Source organism: Scyliorhinus torazame, chromosome 6 (assembly GCF_047496885.1).
Source record: "Scyliorhinus torazame isolate Kashiwa2021f chromosome 6, sScyTor2.1, whole genome shotgun sequence".
NCBI lineage: Eukaryota > Metazoa > Chordata > Chondrichthyes > Carcharhiniformes > Scyliorhinidae > Scyliorhinus > Scyliorhinus torazame.
Window position 1 is genome coordinate 305,363,723 of NC_092712.1, and position 22,086 is coordinate 305,385,808.

General features: G+C 48.1%; 1 protein-coding gene and 1 pseudogene across 1 annotated transcript in view; both read right to left on the reverse strand.

The window, feature by feature from the left end:
- pxdc1b (PX domain containing 1b) overlaps nucleotides 1–22,086 on the reverse strand; it is a 191,338-nt gene that overhangs the window by 13,138 nt on the left and 156,114 nt on the right. The gene's annotated exons all lie outside the window — the stretch shown is intronic.
- LOC140425826 (large ribosomal subunit protein eL37 pseudogene) lies at nucleotides 4,489–4,821 on the reverse strand (annotated as a pseudogene).

Below are 22,086 nucleotides of genomic sequence, written 5' to 3' on the forward strand. Positions count from 1 at the left end.
CCATGTTGCTCACTCTAGCACAGTCAAGTAATTTAAAGGCCAACACAGACTGTGGAAATTCCAGGTTGTGTTTCTGCAGCCTTTTATATAGTCTGCCAAATTCCATTACATAGTCTTCCATGGAGATATCCTCCAATTTCCGGAACTTATCAAAATCCGACCATGCTTCATACGCACTTAACAAGTCATCTTTCTTATCAATCTTATCCATATAATGTAATAAAGTCTCCAGACCTTCTTCTGAGTCTAACTCTTCCAATTCCAGCTCAGAAAGCACTTTGTTTTGGATTTTACTGTCATTAGGTAGAGAAAGAGCCAATGCCATACCTTATTTTCTCTTTCCCAAAGCAGTTACTTAGTCCACATAACTACTGCACTTCTCCATTGGTTGTACGATTCCCTTTCAGAAAATAAGGGAGGATAGTCATATCCAGCCATCTTTATCCTCGGTTCAGCCATATATCACTTTTTCTTTTTCTTTTTCTTTTCTCACTCACTCCTTCGTTTGATCTGGAAAAGTTGTATCTTTCAACCCTTCAGATTTACACAGCAACCATCCTCTGCTACCAATTGTTAGACGTTTTAGTTGCTGTGATATGAAGAGTCTAAAGTTCTGTTCCTTTTTCACAAACTCACTTTTATTTCATTCCAACAGCCTTTGCACACAACTCTCACTATACATCACCTGACAGAGGCCACCTGAAGCCCCTTTACATATCAGTGTTAATTAATGGATACTTAACATAAATGAGAAAACTAATTGCAATGTCTCTTAACCCATTACTCAACACCTTACACCGGAGTTGATTGGTAAATTAATTTTTTGTTCTGGATTTTGAGGTGATGTTTACAAAGTAAATCTGAAATGAGGGAAACCAATCAGATGGAGGGTTATACAAAAAGTGGTCGGGGCTGCGGAAATGTTGAGTGCGCCGGGAATGGGGGAGCTGATTCTGGTGAAGTGCTCCTCCATGGTCCCCGCTCTGACAGCTCCGGTGGTTCTCGGCTTTCTATCTCCCCCTCCTCCATTTCCTCTTTCCTCCCTTTTGTTGTGATCCTGCCTCTCGTGTCACCCAGGTGGTCTTAGAGGCCCACCCCTCGTGACTGTAAGGCATGCTGTCCGGATGGCACTGGTCAGGGGACCTTCCTGCCGGCTAATGCCATATTGTGGTAACCATGGTGACTGAAGAACTTGGTCATTCAAATACTGGCACTGGGTCACGCAAGAAACGCAGAACTCTGATTTTCTTAAATTATTTTTCAATGATTTCCAGTAAGTTTAACTAATCAAGGGATTAGTGCCACATCAGAAGTGCTCTTTTAATTAATTATTTTTAATGCAGATACTAATTGACATGATGACCAGAACATTGAGATAAACCAACTGACAGTTTATAATGAAACAACCTTTGGCCAGCCACTTAAACATTTGTTCATATTGCTACACTTTAAGGTTTTCGCTCTCGTTACGTTCCTCGTGTCTGTGGTTTTGGGTCACTCCCAGGGGTAATCCCTTTCTCCCCCAATACCTGGCTAAATTGTTACATATCCCAGGAACTGAACAGAAATATTTCACTTTGCTGATTATATCACATGTCATTATGTGACTTACTTCAAATTTGGTAGGCTAAAGAATAAACAGTTCATGAGACTGTGACTTAGGCTCCGACTGTCAAACATAATTTCAAACGGTAAATGGATAAATGGTGATGTAACAGTGATACATTGTCAATTTTATATTGATTATAAGTTTTGGGTGTAATAGTCACATCCACTGTGTTAAACTTCAATGTAAGTATTAACCTTATCATGGCAGCTTCTTTGCTGAGCTCCCACAGAGTCTCTCGGCCAGTGGGCAGGCTGTGGCCCAGGGACTACATGCAGCCCATCTGGGTTTTGAGTCTGGCCCATGAGACATTTTGTTGACCATTGCCCCCGTGAAGTGTTGCCACATTCTGCTGATTTACATCCGTATGACTGAAGTGATTCACACATAAAAGAAGGGGAAGTGAAGCGAGGTGCGTGCTGATTGCTCACGACATTGACTGTGAGAGCCATGAGCTCCCACTGCATTCAAAGTGTAAATATTTATTTTGTTTTTATCATTTGAAGCTGATGACCGTTCTATTAATAGATAAATGATTAAGCATTTTATATAACTCGCTATGAAATATTCAGCGGGTATTAAATATACTTAATCTTATTTACTTAATATATATATATATATCCTTGTGGCCCACTGAGATAAAGGAGGACCACTCGTGCGGCCCACTCACCAGCTTCGCTTGTCCATAATTGCTTTAGGCCATTTTCATCTCTTTCTGTTTGCTTCACCGACTATTTAACCTTATAATAAAGGTTGAGAGGTGTTTTTCAAAAAGGACTGTGACAAAGCAAATCTTCAAAAGAGCTGGAGTGATACCAGTCAACATTGCACAGAAGCAGGATAGGGACCTGCTGATAATTGTATTTGAGTTCAATGGCATGTCCCCCCCGAAATCACCCAGATTCCCAGTCCAGGCATTAACACTGGGTAATGCGCCAAAATAAACCGGGCCTTTCATGGATAATAAAACAGAAAATGCTGGAAGCGCTGAGCGGGTCTGGCAGCATCTGTGGAGAGATAATCAGAATTAACGTTTTGAGTCTGTATGACTCTTCTTCAGAGTTAAAGAGATGGAGAACTGTGATGGATTTTATTCTGCTTGTCCTTGGCAAACTCTGGCAAGCTGGCATTGTGCGATGTCTTCCTCCAACATAACTGTCATGATATGCAGGCACACACACACACATAATGATATACAGACAAGCAGCTAATGGACACAGAGAACAGGACACGACCAATAAGCAGGCAGGACACTCAGGGGTGCGATCTGACTATAAAAGACACGAGGCACTCACACTCCGCCTCTTTCCACTGATGAACATCTAGAGAGTCAGTCAAGAGTGTTGTTACAATCTCACACCTCCACCACATGGCTAAGAGGTAGTCTGGTTCAGTCAGACAGAGTAACCACACTTAAGTTAGCAGAGAGTCGAGCTCACAGAGAACTGTGCTAACTGTGCTACTGGTTCAATAAACCTGATTGAACTAACTTCAAGGTCTGGAGTATCTTTCTGATCTAAGCTGCATCCTGTTGCAGCCAGTGTTAGACCAGTGTACCTAACACGACAATAACCAATTGGCACAGTTTTACTCTGCCCCCACCCATGATGACAAGCTCACTGTCTTTGAGAGGGAGAGAGGATATTCGGGCAGATCAAGTTGCTTGTGGCCTTCCTCTGCCAGAAAGCAGGAAGAGGGTTGGTGAGAGTGAATGGAGAATGTGTCTGCCATGGGGCAGTTTAGCACAGGGCTAAATCGCTGGCTTTGAAGGCAGGCCAGCAGCATGGGTCGATTCCCATAACAGCCTCCCCGAACAGGCGCCAGAATGTGGCGACTAGGGGCTTTTCACAGTAACTTCATTTGAAGCCTACTTGTGACAATAAGTGATTTTCATTTCATATTTGTAAAATGAGTTGCGGCCAAGTGAGAATTGTAAAAGAGATGAATATGTGAGGATGAGGAGAATGGTGCAGTGATTGTGGGGTATAAAGGGAATAAGGAAGGGGATTCCTGGGTGTAATTGGATTGCTAAGCTATCAAGGATATTTTCCCCTTCACCATATGAATATGCATAACCACAGAGATGAAAAGCAGGGTTATGAGAATTATCAATATCACCATCAGAAAACTAATCTATCACCCTCTTTCAAAGTTACGTAACCTGTTACACATTTCCAGCACTTTCTGTTTTACAATTTTTTTCTCCGGCTTGAGATTTTTCTTTTTCTTTGTAACAAATTTATGTTGAAAACCATCTTGTTTTTAAAAATAAAATAAAAAAATTTAAAGTACCCAATTCTATTTTTTTTGCCAACTAAGGGACAATTTAGCATGGCCAATCCGCCAACCCTGCATATCTTTGGGTTGTGGGGGTGAGACCCACTCAGACACGTGGAGAATGTGCAAACTCCACACAGACAGTGACCTGTGCCGGGATTGATCCCGGGTCGTCGGCACCGTGGGGCAGCAGTGCTAACCACTGCGCCACCGTGCTGCCCTTTGAAAACCAACTTGGCCTGAGTTTCCCGTTGCCTTGGAAACCCTGGTGTTGGGACCAGATGGAGGTTCAGAACCTGCATTTGCTGGAGGCGAGACCAGCGCAAGGATAATCCCGAAAGTGGACTCCTAATTGGCTGCCTCTGAACTCGCTGCCCAATTAAGGGTGCGGAGGTGGATGCGGCTGACGCAGGTGGGAGATCAAGAGGGTGCCTCTGAAAAATTATTTGGACTTGTCGTTGGACTGAGGTACAATTTCAAAACATGCAGATGATGTCACGTCGCAGGTGATTGGTGATTAGTACAAAAGTAAACCGTGACAAAATACTGGAAAACATTATTTAATTTTTAAAAAAATGTTTCCAAACTTTATGAAAAAATGTGTAGATACACTGGTAGTTTATGCAGTGCTGGAGGAGGAAGCCATTGCGGAACGTCTGGGCTGCGGGGTGGTCCCTTCACGGAATCCATTCCGGAATCGGCGATACACCACCTTCAGGTGCCTCATACGGCCTGTACCAGTTGTGTTCCTTCTTTTGGCCTTGGCACTCCAGTTATACTTCCTCTTTCTCTTGGCAGGGTAGGCACATTTACCACAGGTTGATTTCTGCAGGTGAAATGCTTTAGCCCCACATCGCCGGCAAAGAGTGTGGGTCTTGTTCCGCCTCTTACCAAATGACGATGTTCCCTTCGTCATTTTCCCTGCCCGCCCGAGAGCTGGAAAACGTTATTAAACTTGCAGAATGGATGTGCAATTGGAAAATGAACTTCACTGTCGCTAAGTGTGGTGTAGTCCAGTTTGGTAGGAAGAATAAGGGGAACTATACACTTTGGAGGATACAAGCAGTAGCACAGACTAATGAACCCCAATGCTTTGTTTGCTTTCCTCGTGGCCTCAAGGGATAGAATTGAAAAGCAAAGTTAAACTTGTAGAGAACATTGGTTAGAGCACATTTTGAATACTGTACGCACAGTTCTGGTTCCCATATTGTTAAACGGATTGAAAGGCACTGGAATGATAAACGGAAATAAAAGCTATCAGGAAAGGTTGGACAGGCTGGAGTTCTTTTCCCTTGAAAAGAAAAGATTTCGGGGTGACTTGATTAGGTCTTTGAGACTGTGAAATGGCTTGATCGGGTAGAGGTCGAGATGCTTTCACTTGCGGGAAAGACAATAAATATTAGTTCGGTAATAGTAAATCCAAAAGGGAATTCAGGAGAAACTTCTTGACTGAGGGAGTGGTTAGAATGTGAGACTTGCTATCACAAGCTTTGGCTGAGGCGACAAGCAAAGGTTTATTTCAAGGCAAGTCAGATAAATATATGAGGGATGGAGGAATATAAAGATATGTTGATGGGATTAGATGAAGAACGGTGGTTCATGCAGAGGATAAACACAAGCAGGGACCTGTTGAGTTGAACGACCTGTTTCTGTTCTGTAAATAACATGCATCTATGTAATGCTATGTAATGTTTCTACATCATGGCTGCGATTAAAGGTTATTTCCAACTCTGCAATCAACTCCGGGGAGGTATCACAGCAGGCTGAGTGACTCAGCCTCTGAGACCTCCTCCCTCTCCGTCTGGAATCTCCCAGCTCCTTTCCAGTACCTCGTGCTCTGCCAAATGAAAGGATTCACAGCTCAGGGGAGGCGGGGAACACCCTGTCCCCTGGCGGTGGCCCTTGAATCGGCCTCACACTTGCGGTAGCAGCAAAAAAGCAAAACAAATGCAACAAGGAGGGCGGGCTGAGCAGAACATTGGAAACTGGAGCATTAGAGACTTGAGGTGCCAGAACTATGGCACCAGCAAGGGAATCTGAGGCAAGTGGAAGAGGGGGAAAATAAATTGATGATCCATTAAGGAATGGATGTCAGAGACAGTTGGACTAAACATTGCGTCTGTCTTCATGCAGGGAAATACAAAAAAAACACCCAGAGCACTTGAGAACCAAGGGACTAGTCAGAATGAGGAACTGAAAGAAGCTGCTGTTAGTAAATCGTATTACTGGAGAAATGAATGGCGCTGTTAAATCCCTGCGACCTGATGATCTACGACCCCAGAGATCGAAGGAGGTGGCTGAAGAAATGGTGGATGCATTAGTCGTCATCTTTCAAATTCTATAGGTTCTGGAATGGTGCCTGCAGATTGGGAGCTGACAAATGTCGCTCCACTATTTACAAAAAGAGGGAGAGGGAAAATGAGAATTGCGAGACTTGTTAGGCTGACATCAGTTAGGGAAAATGCTAGAATCTATTATAAAGGATGTGATAACCGGTCAGTTATGGATTTATGAAAGAGAAATCACGTCTGACAAATCTGTTGGACCTTTTTGAAGATGAAACTATCAGAATTGATAAGGGAGAACTGATGGATGTGATACATTTGGGGCGGGATTCTCCACTCCCACGCCGAAGTGGCCGCGGCGTCGTGAACGGCGTCGAGGTTCACGACGGCGCGAAACGGCCCCAGTCCCGACCGATTCAGGCCCTGACAATGGGCCAGGATCGGGGCCGCATCATCTACCCGCGCCAGGCCTTGTCGCCCGCGTAAAAGCGGCGGCGCATAGATGACGCGGCCGGCGCCATATAACGGGCGTCATCCGCGCATGCGCGGGTTGGTCGGCGCCAACCCGCGCATGCGTGGTTGCCGTCCTCTCTAAGTCCGCCCCGCAAGAAGATGGCGGACGGATGTTGTGGGGCCGCGGAAGGAAGGAGGTCCTCCTTCAGAGAGGACGGCCCGACGATCGGTGGGCACCGATCGCGGGCCATCCCACATCTGAGGTACCCCCCGGTTCAGGATCCCCCCTCGCCCCCCTGCAGGCCGCCCCCCCCCCCCCCCCAGCGTTCACGCACCGCTCACGACTGCAGCGACCAGGTGTGGACAGCGCCGGGGGGAACCCGCCGTTTTGGCCTGGCTGCTCGGCCCATCCGGGCCTCAGAATAGCGGGGGTGCTGGAGAATCGCCATTTTCGGTGTCTCCGGCGATTCTCCGGCCTGCGGCCCGCGAAACTCGACCGGGCCATTCCCGCCGCTTGGGAGAATCGCAGGATGCCATCGGACCGGCGTCCCGGTAAATTTTGGCGGCCCTGGCGATTCTCCCAACCGGCGTGGGAGTGGACAATCGCGCCCTTGGTATTTCAGAAGACTTCCATAAGGTCTCAGACAGCGGGTTAGTAAACAAGATGGCGGGATTCCCGCTGGCTGGTGCCGAAATCGGGGAATGCGATTGGGCGGAGAATAGGTTCCGACGGCAAAGTCACGCAGGCGGCGATTTGATTCCAAATCGCAATTCCCCGTCACCTCGACAGCGGCGTCAATGCGGCCCAGGACACATGAACAGTAAACACCGTTTGCATGTCATTAGCGAGCCAGACCTGGTATTCTCTGGGGCCTCCATGATGCTCCGTCTCTGATGGGCCGAGTGCCCGACTCAGGGCACGGTTCGCTTGTACTTTTAAAAAATCGTGAAAATGGCATTGTGGCTGCTGATGGAGAGAGGGGGGGGGGGGACGGAAAGTATCCAACCAGTTGTGCCGCTGGCCGGTGGGGCTTTTGTCAGGGCCGGGAGGGGTGGGGGGAGGATGGCCAGGATGTGGGCTGTGAGGTCCGGGCGGACGGGCATGGAACACCATTGATGCAGCTGCAAGGCCGCTGACAGCCCACTGTGAACAGAGGGCCACAGGTCGTATAGCTGCCCCCCCAGGCCACCCCCCCCTAGACGCCCTCTGGTCCTAGCCGACCCATCAGCTATATGGGCGTACTCCATCACAACCAGTGCCACCTAGTTGGCTGGGCTGAGTGTGTGTGGGGAGTGAAGTGTGTCTGTGCGGCTGCAGCTTGTCAGCCTCCCGAGTGTAAATCACGGACCCGGTGAATCCCGCACCGTTTCTCATTGGAATCGATGTAGCGCCAGTGTTGCCCCTCCCCACTTGCTGAATCATCTGAAGGTTCAGCGCCAGTTTGCTGTTGCGAAAGTCCACGAATCCTGCATTGGCGTCAACACTCAGTCTCAGAAACGGAGAATCCTACCCAATAGGTCTAGGGTTGAGAATTGGTTAATGGACAGAAAACAGAGTACAAATAAATAGTTCATTCTCAGGTTGGCAGGCTGTGACGAGTGGTGTACTGCAAGGATCAATGCTTGAGCTCCAGCTATTCACAATATATATCAATGATTTGGATGTGGGGACCAAATGTAATATTTTCAAGCTTGCTGATGACATAAAACTAGGTGAAATGTGGTGGGAATATGAGTTGTGAAGAGGATGCAGAGGCTTCTAGAGGCTTCAACTTAATCAAGTATGGCCACACACACAGGTCAATAAGTGGGCAAGAACATGTGCTCCAGTACAACCAGTGCCATCCTATTGGCTGGGCTGAGTGTGTGTGGGGAGTGAAGTGGGTCAATGAGGCTGTATCTTGTCAGCCTCCCGAGTGTCAATCACATACCCGGCGAATCCTGCACCGTTTCTCATTGGAATCGATTGTGTTCCCCGTGGCGCAGGTACTAGCCCCTCAACGGTAGCAGAATCAGCCCAGATTCGGCACTAGCTTTGCTGTCGTGAAATTCCACGAATCCTGGGTCTGCGTCAACACTTAGTCTCAGGAACGGAGAAACCGTCCCCAGCTTAAAGACTGTCCACAGACAATTCACAAGACAGAAAATTGAACACTGGACAGAAAGAGGGGAATCCCAGGGAAGACTAAAATCACAGCCAAAGAAATGCTTTTTTTTAAAGGTTTATATTACTAGTCAAAACAAAGGTCTTGTGGTTACTGTCTGTGCATTTGGAGATAAAAAAAGATCTATATCAATATCATGACCTTCACAGAGAAAAGAGGACTACAAGCTGATCTAGGGCACGATTCAACCAAGCAATTTCTCTCTGGTTTCCGCGGTTACTGCAGCGCAGGGAAACACCCCAATATTCCACTATTCAACGGCACTTAGAGTGATTTGAAAAGCTCCTCGCAGATTGGGGCGCTGTTATATGTGGAACTGAGATGAGAAGGCATTTCTTCACCAGAGAGGGTGGTGAAACCCAACTGCCATGAATTAGTGCTCGGACCGTTTTCGAAGGCAGCACCCCCATTTTTGCCACCCCAACCTTGGGGAGGCCCCTGGGAACACCCTGTCACCCTTCTCCACCTGGTAAGGCCCACCTTGGGCCCAATCCCTGGCAGTTCCAACCTGGCACCCAGGCACTACCAGGACCCATTGGGTCTCGCGAGACATTTTGGGCGTCTCAAATCTTCAACAGCCTCACCCTAACATCCAAGTTGTGTGCAGCGAAGCCGCTGAATTGCACCCCTAAATACAATGGGAGATGGTCCAATTGATAGATGTCTTTTAATGTTGATCAATGTACATCATACATATGAATGGGGCAAAACTATGCATGTGTATGTCACAGGCTTTATATGAAATTAAAGTCTGTTGCATGGGTTAGAGAGCTATGAGCTACACAACTCTGGGGAGAACCTTATACAGTGACAGTGGCGTTGTGGTAAAGTCGCTGTTTCTTCACACAGTCGAAGAGTCTGTGGGGCCATCCCCAGCACCCAAAGAGTCGATGGGGAATGCATCCTGCCAATTGGGCTGTGCACAGCCATTTTAACATCCACGGGCTAAGGGTGAGACATCCCCCCCTCTCCCCTCCCCCCCCAATCTGGGGAGGAAGTCCCACCTTAAAGATCTGTAGTCCAAGCTTAGTCACTCGGCAGCCATCACTGGAACATCATGCCAGTCCCCGAAGAAGAGGAGTTACTGGGGGGCCGGACCTCAAGTGAGCCTGGGGTATCGACAGGGGAGTGAGGGGTTTGGTAGGTCAGGAGGGATAGGGTTAAATGGCATTGTGTGTGTGTGTGGGGTGGGGGGGGGTGGTGCTATGACCTTGTGGGCTCTCGCTGGGCACCGGGGACCCCCAAAAGAAGTGCCACCCTTGCCCAACATCAGCTGCCCAATTGGCATGGGTCACTCCTGCTGCGGGTAAAATAGTGGCACAGCCACCTCAGGGCCTCTATAGGTCCAATGCCTCATTTCCACTGCCCCAGTGGGTGAGAAAGGGATTTTCCAAATCCCCTCCTCCACTCCCTGCAACACTACTAGTTTACTCTGCTGCAGGAGATTACAGGACACCTCAAAGTGGGAATGCTGGGAGCCACGATGCCTTGCCACATTGTTACTGGGGCAGGCTCGATGGATGCCCGTCTTTCTCTGCCCAAGGGTTTTTTTTTTTAATTTAGAGGACCCACTTCATTTTTTCCAACAAAGGGGCAATTTAGCGTGGCCAATCCACCTCGCCTGCACATCTTTGGGTTGTGGGGGCGAAACCCACGCAAACACGGGGAGAATGTGCAAACTCCACACGGACAGTGACTCAGAGCCGGGATGGAACCAGGGACCTCGGCGCCGTGAGGCAGCAGGGCTAACCCACTGCGCCACTGTGCTGCCCTGCCCAAGGGCTTTTGATAAGAGGGTCAGCTGACTGATTTTGAAAGAAAGTTCCAGAGGGGAAGCAGTGTTTGAATGATCAAATCCCAAAAGTGAAAGAGAGGGGGCAAGATTCAGGCAGCAATCTGGAATGGGTGCAGGCACAGGGCAGATAGCTGCGGATGATTGCACACATACAGGTGTTGGTGGGGGAGAGTTGAGGCCTGTTAGGAGGGTAAGGACACACGTCACAAAATGGATTGACCAGAGCACAGGAAAGCAGTGGAGCTTGACAAAGGTTGTGAATAATGGACTGCAGGATTTTACATCGGCAAGGGCATGGACCACGGAATCTATGAAGGGCATAGGTCAGTTAAAAGAAGATTTGAAAAGTCGAACTTTGACACAATAAAGATGTGGATGAGAAAATTCCAGTGTCCTGTTTTCTTCAGCTGTTGTCTTTCCCTCTAAACTTGAATTCGAATCAAATATTCGTCCACTTCTATTTTTAAGGAATTGCTAACACTGCAGCCTGAGGATTTGCTCAGGGACAGAGAACATGCACCTGGTTGTGTGTTCCCCAGACTGAATTTTACCTCCTGGAAATGATTGAGACCTGCAGCCTCTGCTACCCACTCCATCTATTGGCCTCGCGCCTGTTTTAAGATGCCTTCGAAAGGCAGCAAACATGGGCAGCATGGTAGCACAGTGGTTAGCACAGCTGCTTCGCAGCTCCAGGGTCCCAGCTTCGATTCCCAGCTGGGTCACTGTCTGTGCGGAGTCTGCACGTTCTCCCCATGACTGTGTGGGTTTCCTCCGGATGCTCCGGTTTCCTCCCACAGTCCAAATATGCGCGGGTTAGGTGGATTGGCCATGCTAAATTGCCCTTCATGTCCAAAAATGTTAAGTGGGGGTTACTGGGTTACGGGGATAGGGTAGATTCGTGGGCTTGAGTAGGGTGCTCTTTGTAAGGGCCGGTGCAGACTCGATGGCCAAATGGCCTCCTTCTGCACTGTAAATTCTATGATCTATGAATAACTCTTTAAACCTCCTGTAGGGCCGGTGTATCTGGCTGCAGACGGGAGGAAATGTTTGGAAGACGGAATGCAAAAAAGGTTCACCAGACTGATCTCTGGGATGGCAGGATGGTCCTGTGAGGCGAGATTGGGAAAACTGGGCGTGTATGGTCCAGAGTTTAGGAAAATGAGAGGTGATCTCAATGAAACTTTTTCAGGGCCCGAAGAGCAGGCGCAGGAAGGATGTCTACCCTGGCTGGTGGGGTTCTAGAAGTAAAGAACAGTCTCAGAATAATGGGCAGGTCATTTAGGACTGAGATGAGAAGGCATTTCTTCACCAGAGAGGGTGGTGAAATCCAACTGCCATGAATTAGTGCTCGGACCGGGTGCAGGGCTTCACATGGCGAGGAACATCCAATGATGTTCACCTGCTGCATGACCCCACCTCCCACCACTACCCCCTCTAACCTACCCAAATCAACTCCTGCCCAAAACCCCAATGGGAATGTCACTGATAGTTCAATATATTCTTATATGTACAGAAGATTGTTGTTTGTGATGCTTGTGAAGTTCAAGTCTTTTGGGTGTTGCTGTCTGGATATTGCATAGGATCTTATTCAAAGAAACAGTGATAGTTGCATAATATAACTGTGCCTGGTACTTAATTGACTGTAAAACACTTTGAGATGAGGAAGCAGAAACAAAAATGGCACCTCTCTCTCCACAGTACTATTGAAATGTAATTATGTTTTATAATAGGCAATGGATACCATTTTTACCACTTTAATTCTATCAATTTATTTTCATGTCTTCCATCGATACGGTTTCCCCTCACCATTGTCTACTCTCCCGCCTCCTCACCCCACTTCACACCCCCCCCCCCACTCCACTAGGACCAATATGTTCCCTGTTCCAAGTTCTACTTTGACACACTGCTGACCTCTGTTCTGCCATTAACACATTCTGATCTCTTAGTGTGCAACTATCAGCCCCTTCTTAGTCTTGATCACCGCCATTTACATTTCCTTTGTCTTTCTGTCCACGACATCTTTGTCAATCTCTCCCTAGCCGCCATCGATCGCTGGTCTTCTATCCAGCCTGCTGCTCTACGTAGCCCCTCTCAACCCCCCCCCCCCCCCCACACCACCACCACCTCCGCAACAGTATAAATCTGAACCTATTTCCAGTTCTCTCTAACTTTGACAAAGTCGTCCCGACTCGAAACGATAGTTCCCTTCTCTCTCCAATGATGCTGTCAGGCCTGCTGAGGTTGTCCAGCGTTTTCTGTTTTTTGTTTCTTTAGAGCCCTGTGTAGCACCATCGATCACACACGAGGCGTAGAGAACTTCAATCGAGGCTTTATTGAGCAGACTTGTTCAGACTAGGGGCAGCACGGTAGCATTGTGGATAGCACAATTGCTTCACAGCTCCAGGGTCCCAGGTTCGATTCCGGCTTGGGTCACTGTCTGCGGAGTCTGCACATCCTCCCCGTGTCTGCGTGGGTTTCCTCCGGGTGCTCCGGTTTCCTCCCTCAGTCCAAAGATGTGCAGGTTAGGTGGATTGGCCATGATAAATTGCCCTTAGTGTCCAAAATTTCCCTTAGTGTTGGGTGGAGGTGTTGACTATGGGTAGGGTGCTCTTTCCAAGAGCCGGTGCGGACTCGATGGGCCGAATAGCCTCCTTCTGCATTGTAAATTCAATGATAATCAATGACTTGTTCCCCAGCAGCTCAGTCACAGAATGCAGCTGCGGGGAGTAAACCGGGTTCTTATACCCCGCCTATCTGGGTGGAGCCCAGTAGGCAACAGATCCAATCGGGACCCAGCATCTGTCCTCCAATAGCTCCTCGGCATTCATGGTGTACCGTATTACCCCTAATACATACCACCACACCCTGTCTTTGTCAAGTACATCTGGAAGAGAGCATGACAGCCCCTTTTAACAACGTGTAAAATATCAACGTCATTTACTGAGTTTCAGAAACATTCCAATGCACGATTTGTGAAAGAAGTTAAAATGCGAGCCAGTCCAGGAAGACATGTTCTGTCCCCAGGCCAGGCAATTATTTCTGAGATTTCAGCTTGTGCTCCAAAAGCTCATTATAGCTATAGTAATGATGCCGAGGCAGTGAATGTCGGGCGGCCAGTTGACCTTACCAGGATGTTAGGGTTAAACCTGGTAATCTGACATCCATGTGCACTTTCCACAGAAGGAATAATAACGAGGAAGCGAAAGCTGATCACCCTACCTTACCCGTGAGAGGAAGTCTAACCAAATTGTCCATTCACTAACACTGAGGAAAGTTCACCCTCCCCCACCCCTCCCATCCTACCCCACGTGGTTGAAACAAGTTAACTCAGCACACAGAGGGGCAGCACGGTAGCAACAGTGGTTAGCTCAGTTGCTTCACAACTCCAGGGTCTCAGGTTCGATTCCAGATTGGCCATGCTAAATTGCCCTTGGTGTCCAAAAAAGGTTGGGTGGGGTTACTGGGTTGCAAGGATAGGGTGGAGGTGTGGGTTTCGGTAGGGTGCTCTTTCCAAGAGGCGGTGTAGACCCGATGGGCTGAATGGCCTCCTTCTGCACTGCAAATTCTATGATTCTATGAAACGTGACTTCAATCTTCCTGATCCATATGGCTCAATTATTCATCGACTGAGGGGTAGGGAGTCCTGAATAACAATGGAATCCCATTTATATAGTGAAATCAGCATTTCACTATGTAAATAGTAAGTACCTTTAAGTAAGTCAATCTTGTACCTTTGAAGAACAGCATTAGGCCAGTTAGACCAGTGCTGCAGATACATTGAATGTGGAGATTGTCTCAGAGGAGAGGGAGAAATAGGGAGAGTGTAAATTTCCAAAATCATTATTGCAATTTCAAAGATCAATGTTGAAATAATGGCTTCGTTGCAAAGCTAGGTATCATTAATTTTTGAACAAACGTTTTACCTTCCAGAAAAATACGCAATTTTAGTACACCACCACCTGCTGGATATTTGTGAATAAATGGGCAGTTAATAGTCCTCCAACAAAGTGCCTTCATTTATTACGGCAGTGCATCTAACAGTGTCTGTCATGAGTTAGACCTGCACTTGTACATTGAAGTTTTAAAAGTTTTGCGCGTCTAATTTGCTGTAAGTGCGAGTTGCTGATTATTTTGTTGTTTTATGAATGTAAGGTACCCAATCCTTGTTTTTTTCAATTAAGGGGCAATTTAGCGTGGCCAATCCACCTAGCCTGCATATCTTTGGGTTGTGGGGGTGAGACCCACGCAGACACTGGGAAAATGTGCAAACTCCACACTTAGAGTGACCGGGATCAAACCCGGCTCCTCGGCGTTGTGAGGCAGCAGTGTTAACCACTGCGCCACCGTGCCTCCCCGTGAGTTGCTGATGTGACAGTGAGGAAACAAGGTGTCTGGCACATGAGTCAGCAGGGCAAGTAAATCCTTACTCATTTAGGTTAAAGGATTAGAAACAAAAGCAAATGTTGGCGAGTATGCTGGAAATCTGAAATAAATGCAGAAAATGTTAGAAATACTGAGCAGGTCAGGCAGCAGGGTGGAGAGGGAAACAGAGTAAACATTTCAGGTAGATGATCGTTCACCAAAGCGTGAAATACAGCAGGTGAATTCAGTGTGAAATCAGGTACAGAAAGGAAAATAAACTGAGGGAAAGAAAGAGTGGATTAAGAGCGAAAGAAATATTAGACAGTAAAGGTAAAATATATTTTATTAATTTTCAATGACATGTTTAAAATATCTACAACAATTAAAATCTGGAGAAACAAGTCTCATCGACATGTTTAGTGTCCGAGAGATTGGCTGGCAGTAATTAACTTGTATCAGGTGATGAACAAGTACCTAGACTTAGAATGATTTGAATTAACTTTCTACAGCGAGTTTAGTTCGTATCTGCTATGCAAGGTAGATTGGCACGTGTGGGGAGGGTGGGAAAGTGATATTTACACTTTTCCCCATGGCTGGCAGGAAGTGGACATGGGACGGGATTCACTATGGAGCCCCCGTCAGATTTGGGGCACCCCCTCCACTGGGATGTTGGAACTCCAGAACCCCCGTTCCTTCCCTCTGACCTATTCCCGATGCTGCTATTGCGAATGCTGAACGCTTGCCATCTTCAAAATTCTACCCCAGGAATTAGTCTTCTGATAGAAGGGACAAAGCGATGGCAATGTAACCCATGGCAATGAGCTTTTCGCAAGAAATCCACAGACCACAGTAACAAAGAACACAGACTGAAGGGCTACCCTGGACTGGTCCTTCAATCTTCTCTGATGAATAACACATTTTGTTTAATTGCATATTACATTAAAGCCCATAGCCCTCTCATGTTTTTCTATGTAAACAATAGCCCACTTAATTGCGCCTGTTTAAATGCGCAAACTACCTTATTGCTTAAATCTGTGGCCACTTGCATTCTCATTTGTAAGGACCCTCATCAGAAGTACCATGTCCCTGTGAAAAGTAACCAACCATTAAGATTCAGCCTCACCATGCTATTCCAGGCATCACTATTGCAACTGTTTCATTAGAGATGTAATTGCTAACTCAGAATGGCTAAGATACATTGAAGTACGCCTTTATGGTTTTAGCATTCTCATAGTTCCACCCTACAATTTCTAAAATTTAGCATTTTATCAATTTCCAACTTGACATTATTATAAAGCCCAGACCAGCGCCGCCAGACTGCTGTGATGTTTTTATTAATGCTGCATTGGCAAAATTAGAGGAGCTCTTTGGGTATTTTAAATTTAAAGGAAGTCATTGGCTGACAGAGGAAATTAACTTTTCAGCATGGGTTTGTGGTTTGAAGATCAACATCCTGGCACTGTTTCAGAATCAACCTGACTGCAGTGTGGATTATCCTATGCTGCATTTTACGATTTATACAGTCAGGCAGCTGTGCTAACCCAATTGACCTCTTATTCACATTGACCAACTCATGTGAAATATAATAAGGGAATCTTCAACTGATTTGCGTGGAGGGGGTGTTGATAGTGGCCATGAGACCAGGGTGGGGATTTGGGGCCGGTGGGGGGGGGAAGGTACTGGTTGCTAGAAGAGTGAAGGGTAGGGCTGGGGTGGAGTGGGGGGTGTACATTGGGCCACCAGAACTTACACCCTATCTTGTGGAGTCACCTTGCTTTTCAAACTTGCATTCCTGTCCAAACTCCCCCTGGTGGCCAATGGCCACATGTGCACATGCTCGCACAAAATAAAATCAAGGAGGCAAAGGTAAGAAGGGACTCCCAGGTTCAGCCACCCACAGACCACTCTAGAAATAGTAGACACAGTGAGTCTCTTAAGGGACAGGGGGGAAACAGTCAAAAGAAGGGGCAATCTCTTTGTGGTGCCTGTCCCTTTAAGGGTAAGAGTAAGGGTCACCAGGTCTGGGTGACCAATCTGGACTCAGAGCGGGGAATCACCCCAGGGGGACGGGTTCTCCTCTGCAGAGGTATTTTAGGCTGTTTCTGGCCTACTTTTGTGTGCATGGCTTCTCTTATTTCATTTTCCTCCGATGCATTTGTTTTACGTGCAAGCAGGTGATGCGTAGGGTAAGGGTATACTCAAGCCCAGAATCAGTGCTTATCCAAGCGTGGGTAGTACCGCCTTAGCCAAGCCAACATGCAGCTCTTTGCTGTAATGTTCACAGTAAGAAGTCTTACAACACCAGGTTAAAGTCCAAGTTAAAGGCTGTAATGTTCAGATACAGAGAAACCCAGGATGCTCTTGCTGTGAAATGGTAACAACATAAATTCCTGAACAGAGCCAAGACTGCATTTCGCCATTGAGTTGAGGGTGGGACAAGAGCAATTTTAGTCAATTCTAGCTTTGACAGAGGGCTATATTCATCCTCCGTGATAGGTACCTCTGCAACGTGCCATTTTTATTGAGAGTCGCCTTGGCATGTTCAGCAATGTAAATGAGTAAACAAGCAATATTTAATTAAATAAAACCAAGGTGTCGGAAAGGGCCCAACTAACATATGGCAGAGAAGAGACCAGGGAGATGAGTTGAAGGACGATGTGGAAGAGATCTTCGGGTTTGGGAGGTACAATTTTACAAGTCTACTCTATCCAGGGGGATGTTTGTCAGCCAATAATTCAGGACAAGGAGATGAGGAAGCAAGGTATGGGCAAGGTACTCGTGCAGGATTCTGCATCAATGTACAATCCTTCCGTAACAGTCCAAAGAGCAATTTTCTTTGCCTCATAAACCTTTCAGTACGTTTTCCTTGGCTCATGAAAGTTAGCACTTTTTAAAGGACAGATGGTGTACAGAGATAAGTCACAGCGGTCTTCAGAGGCACAGGTAATGTTTAAAATAATAACAAACTGATGAAAAGACTGATTGAAAGACTTGAACCAATGGGGAGCCAGACACGCATTGTTACATTTGACAACTCGGGTAGATGAAAAATCCGAGGCCAGCTGGTGCACCCCCGCGATAGGGATGGCAGAATTACAACTTAATATCCAGAATTAGAAGGCAAAACGGGTAATGATGGTTCCAGCCTTCCCCAGCAGTTTCCATGCAGCCGTGGACAGAACTTCTGTCTACTTTAAAGAAGAAAGTCCTTATTGGAGAGGTATGGTCAGGCAGAAGAGGTGGCCGAAGTCCTGATAGAGAGTGCATTGTCAGAGGAAGAGGATTGGGTCCAAGGCCCTGATAGTGAGGTCATTGTCAGAGGAAGAGGATTGGGTCCCAGGCCCTGATAGTGAGGGCATTGTCAGAGGAAGAGGATTGGGTCCAAGGCCCTGATAGTGAGGGCATTGTCAGAGGAAGAGGATTGGGTCCCAGGCACTGATAGTGAGGGCATTGTCAGAGGAAGAGGATTGGGTCCAAGGCCCTGATAGTGAGGGCATTGTCAGAGGGAAGAGGATTGGGTCTGAGGCTCTGATAGTGAGGGCATTGTCAGAGAGAAGAGGATTGGGTCCAAGGCTCGGATAGAGAGGGCATTGTCAGAGGGAAGAGGATTGGGTCTGAGGCTCTGATAGTGAGGGCATTGTCAGAGGAAGAGGATTGGGTCCAAGGCTCTGATAGTGAGGGCATTGTCAGAGGGAAGAGGATTGGGTCCAAGGCTCGGATAGAGAGGGCATTGTCAGAGGGAAGAGGATTGAGTCCAAGGCACTGATAGCGAGGGCATAGTCAGAGGGAAGAGGATTGGGTCCAAAGCTCGGATAGAGAGGGCATTGTCAGAGGGAAGAGGATTGGGTCCAAGGCTCTGATAGTGAGGGCATTGTCGGAGGGCAGAGGATTGGGTCCAAGGCTCTGATAGAGAGGACATAGTCAGAGGGAAGAGGATTGGGTCCAAGGCTCGGATAGAGAGGGCATTGTCAGAGGAAGAGGATTGGGTCCAAGGCTCTGATAGTGAGGGCACTGTCAGAGGGAACAGGATTGGGTCTAAGGCTCTGATAGTGAGGGCATTGTCAGAGGGAAGAGGATTGGGTCCAAGGCTCTGATAGTGAGGGCATTGTCAGAGGAAGAGGATTGGTTCCAAGGCTCTGATAGAGAGGGCATTGTCAGAGGGAAGAGGATTGGGTCCAAGGCTCTGCTAGAGAGGGCATTGTCAGAGGGAAGAGGATTGGGTCCAAGGCTCTGATACAGAGGGCATTGTCAGAGGGAACAGGATTGGGTCCAAGGCTCTGATAGTGAGGGCATTGTCAGAGGAAGAGGATTGGGTCCAAGGCCCTGATAGTGAGGGCATTGTCAGAGGAAGAGGATTGGGTCCAAGGCTCTGATAGAGAGGGCATTGTCAGAGGGAAGAGGATTGGGTCCAAGGCTTTGATAGTGAGGGCATTGTCAGAGGAAGAGGATTGGGTCCAAGGCTCTGATAGAGAGGGCATTGTCAGAGGGAAGAGGATTGGGTCCAAGGCTCTGATAGAGAGGGCATTGTCAGAAGGAAGAGGATTGGGTACAAGGCTCTGATACAGAGGGCATTGTCAGAGGGAACAGGATTGGGTCCAAGGCTCTGATAGTGAGGGCATTGTCAGAGGAAGAGGATTGGGTCCAAGGCCCTGATAGAGAGGGCATTGTCAGAGGAAGAGGATTGGGTCCAAGGCTCTGATAGTGAGGGCATTGTCAGAGGAAGAGGATTGGGACCAAGGCCCTGATAGAGAGGGCATTGTCAGAGGAAGAGGATTGGGTCCAAGGCTCTGATAGTGAGGGCATTGTCAGAGGAAGAGGATTGGGTCCAAGGCCCTGATAGTGAGGGCATTGTCGGAGGGAAGAGGATTGGGTCCAAGGCTCTGATAGAGAGGGCATAGTCAGAGGGAAGAGGATTGGGTCCATGGCTCTGATAGAGAGGGCATTGTCAGAGGGAACAGGATTGAGTCTAAGGCTCTGATAGTGAGGGCACTGTCAGAGGGAAGAGGATTGGGTCCAAGGCTCTGATAGAGAGGGCATAGTCAGGGGGAAGAGGATTGGGTCCAAGGCTCGGATAGAGAGGGCATTGTCAGAGGGAAGAGGATTGGGTCCAAGGCTCTGATAGAGAGGGCATTGTCAGAGTGAAGAGGATTGGGTCTGAGGCCCTGATGGAGAGGGCATTGTCAGAGGGAAGGGGATAGAGCCCAAGGCTCTGATAGAGAGGGCATTGTCAGAGGGAAGAGGATTGGGTCCAAGGCCCTGATAGAGAGGGCATTGTCAAAGGGAAGAGGATTGGGTCCAAGGCTCTGAAATGAAGGGCATTGTCAGAGGGAAGAGGATTGCGTCCAAGGCTTTGGTAGAGAGGGCATTGTCAGAGGGAAGAGGACTGGGTACAAGGCTCTAATGGAGAGGGCATTGTCAGAGAGAAGGGATTGGGTCCAAGGCCCTGATAGTGAGGGCATTGTCAGAGGAAGAGGATTGGGTCCAAGGCTCTGATAGTGAGGGCATTGTCAGAGGGAAGAGGATTGGTTCCAAGGCTCTGACAGTGAGGGCATTGTCAGAGGGAAGAGGATTGGGTCCAAGGCTCTGATAGAGAGGGCATTGTCAGAGGGAAGAGGATTGGGTCCAAGTTTCTGATTGAGAGGGCATTGTCAGAGGAAACAGGATTGGGTCCAAGGCCTTGATAGAGAGGACATTGTCAGAGGGAAGAGGATTGGGTCCAAGTTACTGATTGAGAGGGCATTGTCAGAGGGAAGAGGATTGGGTCCAAGGCCCTGATAGAGAGGACATTGTCAGAGGGAAGAGGATAGGGTCTGAGGCCCTGATAGTGAGGGCATTGTCAGAGGGAAGATGATTGGGTCCAAGGCTCTGATAGAGAGGGCATTGTCAGAGGGAAGAGGACTGGGTCTGAGGCCCTGATGGAGAGGGCATTGTCAGAGGGCAAAGGATTGGGTCCAAGGGTCTGATAGTGAGGGCACTGTCAGTGGGAAGAGGATTGGGTCCAAGGCTCTGATAGACAGGGCATTGTCAGAGAGAAGAGGATTGGGTCCAAGGCATTGATAGCGAAGGGCATAGTCAGAGGGAAGAGGATTGGGTCCAAGGCTCTGATAGAGAGGGCATTGTCAGAGGGAAGAGGATTGGGTCTGAGGCCCTGATAGTGAGGGCATTGTCAGAGGGAAGATGATTGGGTCCAAGGCTCTGATAGAGAGGGCATTGTCAGAGGGAAGAGGACTGGGTCTGAGGCCCTGATGGAGAGGGCATTGCCAGAGGGAAAAGGATTGGGTCCAAGGCTCTGATAGAGAGGACATAGTCAGAGTGAAGAGGATAGGGTCTGAGGCCCTGATGGAGAGGGCATTGTCAGAGGGAAGGGGATAGAGCCCAAGGCTCTGATAGAGAGGGCATTGTCAGAGGGAAGAGGATTGGGTCCAAGGCCCTGATAGTGAGGGCATTGTCAGAGGGAAGAGGATTGGGTCCAAGGCCCTGATAGAGAGGGCATTGTCAGAGGGAAGAGGATTGGGTACAAGGCTCTAATGGAGAGGGCATTCTCAAAGGGAAGAGGATTGGGTCCAAGGCTCTGATAGTGAGGGCATTGTCAGAGGGAAGAGGATTAGGTACAAGGCTCTAATGGAGAGGGCATTGTCAGAGGGAAGAGGATTGGGTCCAAGGCTCTGATAGAGAGGGCATTGTCAGAGGGAAGAGGATTGGGTCCAAGGCTTTGATAGAGAGGGCATTGTCAGAGGGAAGAGGATTGGGTCCAAGGCTCTAATGGAGAGGGCATTGACAGAGAGAAAGGATTGGGTCTGAGGCTCTGATAGAGAGGGCATTGTCAGAGAGAAAGGATTGTGTCAGAGGCTCTGATAGAGAGGGCATTGTCAGAGGCAAAGGATTGGGTCTGAGGCTCTGATAGAGAGGGCATTGTCAGAGGAAGAGGATTGTGTCCAAGGCTCTGATAGAGAGGGCATTGTCAGAGGGAAGAGGATTGGGTCCAAGGCCCTGATAGAGAGGGCATTGTCAAAGGGAAGAGGATTGGGTCCAAGGCTCTGATAGTGAGGGCATTGTCAGAGGGAAGAGGATTGGGTACAAGGCTCTAATGGAGAGGGCATTGTCAGAGAGAAAGGATTGGGACAAGGCCCTGATAGTGGGCAT